The sequence below is a fragment of the Falco naumanni genome, chromosome 9 (assembly GCF_017639655.2).
Source record: "Falco naumanni isolate bFalNau1 chromosome 9, bFalNau1.pat, whole genome shotgun sequence".
NCBI classification, from domain to species: domain Eukaryota; kingdom Metazoa; phylum Chordata; class Aves; order Falconiformes; family Falconidae; genus Falco; species Falco naumanni.
The window spans coordinates 22,261,459-22,274,230 of NC_054062.1; the positions used below are offsets into that span (position 1 = coordinate 22,261,459).

The window sequence follows — 12,772 nt, forward strand, 5'->3', positions numbered from 1 at the left end:
GCCTTGTACAAAACAGAAAACATGTATTTGTGGGTACAAAGCTAAACGTGCTGTATTAATTCTGTATTCCTCAGACATCCCTTTTACCTTTATTGGTTACAGATAATAGAACCAATAGGATTTTAATCTTCCATGGGACATTTATTCTTTACTCTGCTAAAGGCACACTGAACGATGTACCATGGTCCACTGCTTACTCTGTAGCTTTAACTGCTCCGTGGCAATATAGCATTATACGGGAAACCTTATGTTTTAATAGATGATCTTACTGCCTTGGTTTTCCTCAGCCATGCTTACAGCTGCAAGTAACCCAAAGAAAGGGCAAGGCCTCCCACACACTGGCTTTACAGAAACCCATATCTGGGGCACCTCAAGGTCAATACCTTGTCTGTGATCCCTGGATTAGTTAAGCGAGACCCAAGGATGGATTATAGTCTGTTGAAGTCCTCAGAAAATTCATACAACCCTGGCTGCTGATAGAAGTTGTATGATTCTCCTGTTCTAACACCAGGCCCTGGGACCTATTCCCTGTGAGTGGAACTACTCTTCCCCACGCTGTTCCTGACTTCTGCTCTGAACCTGCTGCTGGTTTTTCCCCCTCCAAGACCAATAATCAACAACCGGGCTCCCTTCTTAAAGCAAATCAATATTACGGTTTCAGAGCAAGAGATGCAATAGGACTGATGCTAAGCACATTTCTCCTTCCATGGGGCTGATTACTCCTTGCAAGCACCAAACCCTCGTAAGGCCAGAACCCACATCCCAGTGGTGGGTTGCTCTTCCTTTCTGTCTACCTCTCCCCAGCTATCTTTTGAACCTCCCACAGTTTGCACAAACTGGTAATTACAGATGGTACTGGCCCCAGCTTATTGCCTGCCTGCCCCACTCCCTTGCACAGCACAGCGTACGAGCTCCGATCCCAAGGCACGCGAGTCCATGCTGAGACCCTGGGTTGTGAAGGGACACAGCTGAGCTGAACAGTTCCACTCAGCCAAGCTAACTCTGCTATGAAATCCTGCACTCCTGGCAGTAGTCACAGACAGCTGAAGACAGTTGCATCTTAAAGGCACCAGAACTCACTCAGGAAAACTCACAGTATGCCTCACCCCAGGGAAAACTCCTGACTCTTGGCTCAGGCTTGGAAGTAATGGCTGTATTAACAGCCCAGCCATCTTCCTGTAACCAGTCCCTTGCTATCACCTTCCTCACAGATCCTCTGAGCTAGACTACAAGATCCATAAAAGAGTATGTAACATTCTTGTGACGGATACTATATAATATTCTTAGATTCATTATGGGCTGGTATTCCTCAACTATTCAAGTACAGCACCACATTTGCATTCCTGATCAGACTTGCAGGATGCTGAATGCCCAGCACCTGCTGATAGCCTGATGCTAGATTCAGGCATCTGGACAGCAAGCTTCAAGGGATAACAGTATATGAGTGACTACTAATATTTAGAGAATTGCCTCTGTAAAGTAACTGGCCGTCAAAGACACAGAAACAAGCTCTAATAATCTGGTTACAGAATGGCTTCACTAACCTTTTACAGCTTTTATTCAGAGGCAGAAATCCTACATGTAACAGCGCACTAGCTTCCCATGATCTAGGAGTTTACAGGAGCTTTCATTTTCACTTGCTCAGGCATATACTGTAAAAGAACGGGCTGACAGATTTTACAGATGAAGAACATGTGGTAAGTAAATAAATCAAAGACTATCTTCCAGGCTGAGGTAATGTAGCACTTTGTAATATTATTTGGAGAAGTGACCACTTGATACTGGGCACTTATTAAGATCATTAGAAGCCTAGTGAATGTACCAGAGAAACAGACAGACCAGACTAAAAGAAAGATGGAAAGATTTCTTGCACGTTTTTTAATAAAGTTTCTCCATCCTTCAGATTATTTATAGCCATTATAAAATTACAGTGCATTTGGGGGAAAAAAAAACCCACACACCACAACATAATAAAACACCAATATACACAGACACAACCCATGTTAAAGTACTAAATTCTACCAGCCACTGTACAAAGCGTCAAAGATTTATATGACTTGGTCCCAAGCCTAATTGGAAAGAAAAGTCGAGGGAGGAGGGAAATGGGAAGAGAAAGGAAAGGAACAGCTCACTCAATGAGAAACAAATCAAGTAAACTGATGTAAAGCCTAGGCTTAGCGTGGATAGGGGAACTGCATCCTGCAGCAAGCCATGAGGCAGCACCAACACAGAAACTCTTCACTGCAAGAACCTACTGGCTCCAGATCCAGCCCTGACTGCCTGGAGAGTAAGTGGCAGTGCCACTGATCAGAGGCCAGGGGACTTTCTGAGCCACAGATCAAGTCTTTGCATGTAATATAATCCTTGACAGATTTTTTTTCTAATTATTTATTTTGCTTCTAGGAACTTGTCTACACTCCACTTGAATCCATGTGAGCTTTACTTCCCAAAACATACTCCAGCAAGGAGATCCACAGATTAACTACATGTTGTCCTAAGAATAAAATACCTCTACTTGTTCTGAACTTTTGTCAAATGCTCCTTTAGTCTTCACAGACTCACAGAATGCCTGAGGTTGGAAGAGACCTCTAAAGCTCATCTGGTCCAGTCCCCTGCTCAAGCAGGGCCACCTAGAGCCAGTTGCCCAGGACCAGTCCAGATGGCTTTTGAATACGTCCAAGGGTGGAGACTCCACAACCTGCCTGGGCAATCTGCGCCAGTACTGTTGCCTACACAGTAAAAAAGGTTTTCTGATATTCACAGGGAACCTACCGAGTTTCAGTTTGTGCACATCCATTGTCTCTTCTTCTGTCACCAGGCACCACTAAAAAGAGCCTGGCTCCATCTTCTTTGCACCCTCCCTTCAGGTATTTGCACACGTTGATAAAATCCTCCCCTGGGCTTTCTCTCTTTTCCAGGCTTAACAGTCCCAGCTCTCTCAGCCTTTCCTCATATGAGGGATGTTCCACCCACTTGCTTTAGTAGAGACCCTATCCACACCACATAATTTTGTAATATTTTTACCATCTTCTTTTCTGGGCATCTCTTTTCAGGCTTTCCACATCCTACTAGATGAGATCTCGCATGAATGTAATTTATTATGAAGGTTCTATTTTGCAATTATCTATTTTCATATTTATAAATGAATTTAGTGTGTGTTTTTCATTAATATTGGCGCATATCCATGTTGAATGTACCCGCTAATCTGTGCCAATGAAACTCCTCTGCACAATAAAAAGCCATCAGAAAAAGGCATTAGTAAGGCCAAAAAAATTCATCCTTAAGTGTAGCTTCCTGCAAAAAGTTTTGCAGTCGTCATCCAAATCAAATTAGAATGTGAGATGAGATAACTCAACAAAAGGAGCAGCTCTCTCTAATGAGAGCAATGGAATTGCTGCTCCAAATGATAAAGAAGAGATGGACTAGCCAATTCCTGTTAACAGATGCAGCTCTGCTGATGCAGCAACAGTCACAACACCCACAGGATCTGCAACAGCAGGTTCTTGGCCACAAACTCCCTCCTCAAGGCTGCCTTGCTACTTTTCTAAACATGTAGGTAAAGCACTACAAGCACATTTTACCTGCCATCCCTGACAAGATGACTTCATAGGGACTGTAATGCTTCAAAAACACATTCACTTTTGGCAAAGCTCCCTCTGACCATCTCCACCAACACCCCAGGACTATATGCCTGGCAACATGACCTGAGCATAAAATTCATTTCTGATGAGATAGAATGTCTCCCTTCTTGAGAGGCTCATAATCAAAGAAATTCACTAACTAGGACAGAAAAACTATATTAAATATATTACATACAAGCTGCAAAACCAGGGGCAAACATATTCTTCCAGCTCCCTAAAACACTGTCTGTCTGAACGGACTGGCTGGAAAACTAAATTACATCAAAAGTAGTCTGGCTTTTTGTTGTTTTGTTTTTTTAAAAGTACAGCTTCAGGTATAGTTTTAGTCCAATAAAATAGCTTTATTAAGCAAATGAGATAGCATTCAAGATAGCCATCAGTTAGGCGATTGATGGAGAACCTACCTGAAGCGCAGTAGATTCAAATCCCTTGGTTGAATAAGACAGCCATAGTAGGTCAGATAAAAAATTTGTATTACCTACTAATCTGCCACAGAATATTCTGGGAAAAGCATAAGGAAGAGACAAAAGACAGCATGATTCTTCCCATGGTCCCTCACGCAGCTCTCTTGACTTAGAGATCTCCGGATCCCAAAACTACAAAAATACTGTGGCATATCATGTCACTAGCTCAATTCCCAGGTATTCCATTAGAATACCTAAAGCATGAATAGCTCATTGCTGAAGAACAGATAAAAAATGGATGATGTTTCTGCAACTGATCCAAAAGCTGTAGACCTGTCTGTTCCCTGAATGTCATATCATAAAATAATTCATGTAGGCCACAGGCTACTGCCACACTACCACATTTAACAGCCACCAGCAGAAATATCCTCCATTAATTCATTTAAATCCCTTTTGAAATCCATTTACAGTTTTATTATTTCTGCCTCACAACATCCTTTAGCAATGAGTTACACAATTTAATTACTTGCAGAATAAAAAAGCACTTCCCTTTATACTTATTCATAGCAAGGGCTTGAACTTGGATCTTCCACACATAAGATTAGTATCAGTCTCTCCCTGGAGAGATTCTCAGTCTCTCCTGCTGGAGCTCTTTTGCAGAGTATAAATTATTCAATAGTCATAAGGCAGAGAGGAAAAGAGAGATGGCTGGGGCTCTTACCTGAAACATGGAAAATTAAAACGAAACACAGCTTGGTTTACCCTTTCTACATGCTATGTGAAATTCTACATTTGCCCAAAGAACATTCCCTCAGAAGATTAGGAATTTGATAAATTGCCTTTTTCTTCTTGCCTCCCTGTCTCCAGCCAGAAAACAAGATGTATCCAAAAATTCTCAGGCATACTTATTAACAGGAACATCCCAATAACCCAGTTGTCCATGAGATCACAACTGATGTACAATCACATGGCCTTTCTAGAACTATTTAGCAAACACATTCCTCAAACAATCAAATCTGCAGCATCCGTCAATAGTGACCAGTCCAGTTCCCCCACAGCCACAAGTCTGAAGGTCGACAACTTCAGCGAAGTAGCCCCATGTTCAAGTTGCAAAAGATCTGTGAATGAAGCACAGAGCGAGGATGTGTAGCACATGTTGAACAGCGAGTTACATGCACATGTAACTGTGAACCTGCGCCGCCACCATGCAACACACTCACCAAATTGAAATTCTGGGGCAGAACGTAGTCAGACGTTACAAGACTTACCTCTGTCTTCAGAGAATCACAGATACAAATAAAGCACTCTGAATATAGGTATTTTATTATTTTTTTTAATTAACAGCCTAACTAAAACACCATTCAATCTGCAATGCTGTTTTTATTAATTCTCTTCGATTCAGCAGGAATTCCACCAAGGAATAGGGATGAGCAGATGCAGGAGGAAGCACATTAATAAATCATAAGTGTCATTAAAATTTGTAAACTAATATCTTCTGGGAAGTCTTGGCAATTAGTCTCAGAGCTTTCTTGGCAAACAAAAAATTAATAAATCCAAAAGGTCCCCTGTCTGATGATATCCCTGCCCTCACAGAAAGGTCATTGATGGAGCAATTAAGAGACACGACAAATGGACCAGCTAGGAGGCTGGTTCACAAAAGACAAATGAGCTCTGTAAAACAAGGTGACTAAGGTATCTTAATAAGCAAAGGTGGGACATTGATCTACACACCACCCCAAGACACATACAAAGGCTTTTAGACTCATATTTGATGGGTTACTTCTTTTCACATGATTTTGCATTGCCCACCTTGGTCCCTGCCATCTCTGAGGCAATATTAACATGATTGCTTGTTAAAGCAAGGAACCATCAGAAAGTAGAGGTGTGAACCTTATTATTCCTTGTAGAAAAATCCTGTGGGATATAAAACTAGGAAAGCAATGGGAAGGAGACAAATTAAACTCCTCTCCAGAATTTGGTCATATATATACTTGAACAAAATAAAAAATTAAAGAACAAATCTTATTTTTGTTGCCATTACTGATTTACCTAACTCTAAAAATTAGCCCTGGATTTAAGATAAGCCTATTAATTATCATGATTGGTTCCCAAACCAAACATTTTAAACAGTTTTAACTCACATTACCCATTTGTTGCAATGACACACCTCCTTCTATTTTGAACTGCAAAGAATGTATGCTCTGGACACCAGCTGTGACTGTCTAGGACATTTAAGGAGGGTTAAACCTATGGTCCATTCTGTTCCTCTCCTTGAATTTTCTTTCTTGGTTTTTCTTTTTTTTTTTTTTTTTTTTTTTTGTTTGTTTTGTTTTGTTTGTTTTGTTTTGGTTTTGTTTTTTAATTCCCATGGATCTTCACATTCAGCTACACACAGCCCAAGCAAATCCAAACAATCCCTTATATACATTTCCTGAAGTTCAAAATAAAATATTTGTTTAGGTCTTTGGAGGGCCACAAGTGAAGGATAACAAATGACTTCAAACCAGAAAAGCATTCTGAATCAGGTCACAATTAGTTACTTCAAATTGCTTCATTTACACAGTTGGATGAGGTGGTCAATGTTTATCACCACCTGATAGCCAGCAACTTCTAACATTCTTGTCACAGATAGACACCTAAACCAGCAAACACAAGGAAGCTAAGCCACCCCCTTATTGCTCTTAATAGCTATGAAAAAGAGCACAGAAAAGTCATTGTATGTATAGCCTTCTGTGAACATTTAGCACCCCTACAGTGTAGCCTGATGCAGTGCTCTCTAGACATGAATTTCTCTCCTTGCTGATACTCAACAACTATTTTCACCTGTAAAGCTTTCTCATGCCTGCTGCAACACATGCACAGCTGGACAAACACAGGTGTCAGGAGCCTCTGCCAAACCTGGTATGTCAGCCTGAGCAAGAGAACAAGACCTGTTTCTCAGAAATAAGCAGGAATTTAGCCATGAGAGCAAAACTGAAATTTTCATTTGCCTCAAGAATGCCACATTTTCTATTCTTCACAGCTAGTGACTACCTAGCTTTTGGGGTCAAGGAACTTCTCTTTATTAATTAAATGACCATGATCTTCATTTGGCAGCATCTAGCTCAGGAACGGGCCAACATGCAGCTAACTCCGCATCTCCCAAACAGTTCAAGTGTGGCTCCCATGCCAAGATGGCATCTATGACAGCCATGCTTTGCTGAGCCAGGGTAAACTGAATCACCTGGTGTGCGGAAAAGGCAAATCAGCAAGAATACTAGAGGTTAAGAACTGCATTATTCTGGGATATTGCTGAAGGCCCACACTAACTGCAACTCAGGGTGCTAGGAGCCCTGAAGAACAACTCTCTTCTCACAATGCAGTCATCTGCTACAGTTCCCCATTCCATTACCCTTAGTTCTTCATCCAACATTCTGTACCTAGCAGCTCTCAACCACAAAGATTTTGACAGGTGGCTCCCATAGCCTGAAAAAACTAGCCATCGTTGAGCTAGGCTATTTATACACTCTAACAAACAAAAACAGTGGAGATGCCAAACTTGAGGGCATCCTGATTTTCAAATCCAAAAGAGGTCAGGGACGCACTTGCACACCCAGCTGGCTCCTTTCTTCCATGCCCTGATGGCTGACTGTAGATACAAGAAACCCTCCTCCTCAGAGCACAGGATTTCTGCCCTTTGCAGTGTTGTTAAAAAATGTCAAATAAGATGCCATAATGTGAAGCATTATTACTTTGACAAACACCTTCATTAATTTTATGCCTGAATACAGTCCTCCAGAAAATAACATGTATCTAAGATGCATGTTGTCAGCATAAAAGTGAAAAACAATAAATATAATCAAATTTGACAATACTGCAGGGAGTTGTCAGCTGGTCATGGTGCCTGTCTAGAGACTGCATTTCAATACAGCAAATTCCAGAAAAACTACAATGCCCCATTGCAAAACCTGTATTGAGCAAGAGGTTGTGGCACAAACCAGAAGTTGCCATTCCCAGCACCACAGTCTAAATAATGCATTGCCACTGGGATGGAAACACTCTTTTAAAAAGGAAGCTGTGCCATGACCTATTTCAGGTTTAGCTTGTTTCACAGAGAATGATACGGAAATTTGAGTCAAGCTTACCGAATCTCCTGATCCCTGCCTTCTTACTCACCCATCTTAGAGGCTGCTACATTTGGAGCAAGAAGGGTAAGCCCCAGTTCCCAAAGAGGAGACATGGCACTACACAGCATATTCACCATTTCACACCTACAGAGCAGCCCTATCTGTAACCAGCTCCATGTGCAACACACAAACCTAGGGCACAGAAATCAGCGTGAGCTGTGAAACTTTGCAAAAGCATCAAATGCTAGTGGTACTCTGAAACATGCTCATAGTGTCTGCAGACTGTGGAAGACTTAAGAGGCAAGGACACAGGAGGACACAGCATAAAGCCCTTTAGTAATTCAAACAACTGAATGAAAGAGCAATGCAAGACAAGGCAGCTTGCAACCAAGCTCCTCTCCGCTCCAAGCCAGAGTTGCAGCTGCTGTGTTTTTCAGCTGTCTGTTAAAAAGCTAAAAGTTGGTTGTTGGTGTTGTTTTTTTTTAAACAACAGAGAGGCTAAGACAACAGACCAAACTTCAGGCACAGCAGCCACAAGAGTTAAAAAAATGCTTAGGGATTTTTGACTGCTGCCATGGAAATATAACTTCTTGGTTAATAAACAAGAAAAGAAGATGGAATATATGTGAAAATTCCTCCATCAGCATTTTAGCCTCTTAAGCAGAAAGAGTCAGTCATGGTTTTGAGTACAGGTTAATGCATGGGCCAGCATTATGTACAATCAAATAATTTAGCTGGGACCACAGCCAGAGGAGGGGGACTCCAGAGGTCCCATCAAAGGTGAGTAAAATGGTAGCGGGAACTCAGAGCTGACACATGCAAGTACTTGTGCTTTGAAAGAAAATCTGAACTGCTCCCCACTGCCTAATTAGCTGATGTGTTGCAGTCATGGCTATCACATTGATCGTAAATACTGCTCTGCTAACTTGCGCATCTCCTGTCTGCTGGATCGCCCTGTTGTCACTTTGTCTTCATCTGAGATTGAAAGCTCCTTTGGGATGGAGATGTATCTTTTTAGCTACTGCAATCCAAAAAAATATAACTGTTCCTAGATACTAAAAAAGGCAACAGTGGAAAAACTTTTATTCCAGTTACCTTAGCAGAAATAACTGCTCTGCCCACACTGGCTGAAACAGTTGAAAACATTTGAAATATTATAATAACTTTAAATACTTATCCAAAATGTTACATTCACATAACTGTATCTCAAAACTGTACATCTTAAATAGGAAACAGGATTAGCAAGAAGCGAGGAAATGTTCACAAGGCTTTCCTGCTTGTAAAACCTGTGAAATCTAAAAGGCCCACAGAATAAGGAGCTCTATAAGATTCCATTTATTCACACTCACAACACAAGAAGGAAAAAACTGGAGAGCAACAAGATTTGCTCATGAAAGGACTTGCTGTCTACCCTACAATCTACAGAATTCCTCATATAGTATTTCTGAGCATACACCTGAAACCAAAACTCATTTATCGCAATCACAATTTCTATGGGTCAGATCTGCAAGCATTACAAGCACACACATCTTAAGAAACAAGCCATTGAATAGGCTTCCCTTTCTCTCCTCCTCCTAACAAAATTTGCCTGAGATTTTCAACAGAAAAATAGGCCAAAAAACTACAAAACACTCAACTGTTGGCTGTGAGTGGTGCCTTTTAAACACCATATTTTGCATATCTAACCCTGTCATTCTCCTCTTCTCAACAGATGCTTTCTTGAACTACAATTCCTGTGAAGCAGCCTGGCCCCTACTCTTCACAGAGTTCATATTTCATGACAGATCACTCCTGTGTGCTTACAGTTCATCACGGGCAATGAAGTTTGATGCAGGGACCCTGGCTTACAGAGAGTGTTTGGGAATTAGAGGTGCTCCAACAGCACTTCAAATCAAAACCATATAAATTTATAGATTAAGAGGGAGAACTGTTCTTATTTTGTTGATGGAGAAGTGTTGGATGGGGTGAGAATACTACAGAAAGCATATGCACAACCCTTAATCCTTAACTTCTACTTAGAGCAGGCAGGATATAGCTGGATTCTCAACTACCCAGTTAGATATTTTTCTAGGCAATGAGAACTGATGAAGGGTTGGCATGCCTGAAGAGCTTAATTTTCACAGATATATTTCCTGACCTAATAAAAAACCTCTCTGCACAAATTCTGATGTCTCACACCATTACAAGTACAACAGCTTCCTTTCATAGGAGGAAAAAAATCACCACGACTCAACTCAGTGGGAAAAAAAAAATATCCAAGCCACAACTGACAGGTATCTCTTGTGACCAAGAAGAGATGTGGTATTTGCAAGGGGCAGGGGCTTAGCTGAGTGGATGTAGGGATCTTTTCCTTGAAGCTGGCTGCTTCAGTATCTGTGTTCCTGCATTCAAATGCTGACTAGCATTTCCTCCATCTAAACTCGTATCACCCTGATATAGAAGCAGCTCCCATCATAACTTTTAATTCTCCTCTCCCTCTCTTGCTCTCTTTTTTAATTACATTCAGGATGTTTTCTTATTGATTTACTTGTCTTTGTATTTAGATGCAGAGATTAGAAATTTTATGTGGCAATTCAGTTTTCCATTAAAAGAAGCCTCATGCTATAACCCAGGGGAAACAGAGAAGATTTTGATGCATGAAGCAAGCAGAGGCAAGATGATATTTTGAGATTGCATTGCACTCTGCTCTATGCACTCTAGCATCCTTTGAAGCACTGCCATGTGATTCATTGCTCTCTGCCACAAAAGCCACTCCTCTCTCATGGAAGCAGCTGCGTTTGCCAAGCATTCAGAATAGATATCACGCAGCTCCACTGCTAAGATAGGTAGGACTCCCGGTTAGCAGAAAGGATGTCATATTTCTGGAATACATGGGGTGCCAAACAAAAAAAAAAAACAAAAACAAACAAAAAAAAAACCACCACACCAAGCTACCAAGCTCATGGAAATGTCCAGACCTTCTTCTGACAAATACTTGATAGCTGCATTCACTTTGTGACCCATCAGTTCTGGGGGCTGCATGATGGCTATGAAGAAGTCTACAAAAAGTAACTAAGGAAAGTAAACCTACTGCTGCCAGAAGGTTTAAATTCACTCTGCAAAGACACATCCTCTTTTTGAAATTTTCAAGGTCTCAAACACTAAAAGAAAACATTGAAAAGTACCAATTTAAATAATGCAGAGACACAAAGGTCTTCATGTGCAAATAGAACACAAAATCCTGAGAAAAGGGGTCTTTCTCTTGGCTTATTACTTCCACTTAGTACCTGTTTGCATTTCTACTGTGTCCTTTCCAAAGAAACTCATAGCTGCTCTCTGACTCCATACTCCCCTGCAAAGTACAATATGGCTTAATCCTGAATTTTCCAGTTGGGAAACTATGGTTTAAAGCCCTGGAGCTCTACCTACTAGCTCTTATACTGAGCTTTCCTCCCTAATCTTGGGAGAGAACTCAGGAGGTTCTTACTTCTCAATATACCCGAGTCTGTGGGCCCCACACTGGTCCCTATTTCACTGCAGGAAAGGTGCAGAAGTGTCCCAGAACACACCACTCTGGGAAAACTCCAAAAGGGATGGTGCTATCACCTTTCTGCACAGCTGAGGTAACGCTGCGAGTTCAGTATTAGGACAGTATCTGCCTGCTTGTTACATTATTTATGCAGAGCAAATTGCTTGGCAATTACATCTAAAGTACAATCACAGTGCCATTTGTACTTGTTAGGTAAAGAGGCAAAAGTTTTTTTAACATTTTAATACCTTGAAAAGTACCAGGATAAGTGGAAATTACTGTATTCTCTCTTATTAGCTGCACGGTTATTTATACTTTTGCAGATTACCATGGTACAGCGCAATTAGGATTTGGAAGCACTGTTCAAATTGAGAAGTTTCAAGAGCTCTACTGAACAATTGACCCTTAAATACATTAACTGGAATAAACCTGCAGCACATGCCCAAAGTCTGCTCCAAACAGGGACTTTAAAATTATCTGGAAAGGAAGAAGTACAAGAGACCATCTGCCAAGAACGTGCTCACACTTGGGGCAATGGTTGCAACACATTGCAAGTTCCACCAACTACACTTTCCACAAGTTGTGCAATAGCTGTAACACACCAGGTAAATCTGACACAAGGCCCTTGGTCTCCGCAACCCCTGGCTACATTAAAAAAAAAAAAATCCTTAGGGTAAAACCACCTAATAACAACTCTGTTAAAGGCATACCCTTTCCAAACCAGAGGCAGGTTGTTAGGAGGAAGAGCAATCCCCAGCAAGTAGAAACTACTAGTGATTTCAGACATCAAGGAACTGGCCTGCTTCTAGTGGTGAGTTTGAAGGGGGTTGTATAAATATTTATTTATTTTAAATGCACGGTCATACTTAAAAACACACATTCTGTCCAGCAGCATGCTTCCCCAGGCCAGGACACTCCATCTCCCATGCCAGACTAGAAGCATGGCAGGTACATAACACCCTCTGAGTCTAACCATAGCAGAGAAGACACCAGCACCTCACTATGACATCACTAGTTATTTAGGGGCTACTATCCTCACAGCCCAAGGCAACACAGATTCACTGCCAAGACGACCATCTCAGCTCACAGAGCTGAGGAACATGGCTCAGATCA

At 41.3% G+C, this 12,772-nt stretch overlaps 1 protein-coding gene across 1 annotated transcript in view; it reads right to left on the bottom strand.

The window, feature by feature from the left end:
* The window catches only part of SORCS3 (sortilin related VPS10 domain containing receptor 3), a 302,417-nt gene that overhangs the window by 194,854 nt on the left and 94,791 nt on the right, over window positions 1–12,772 (bottom strand). The gene's annotated exons all lie outside the window — the stretch shown is intronic.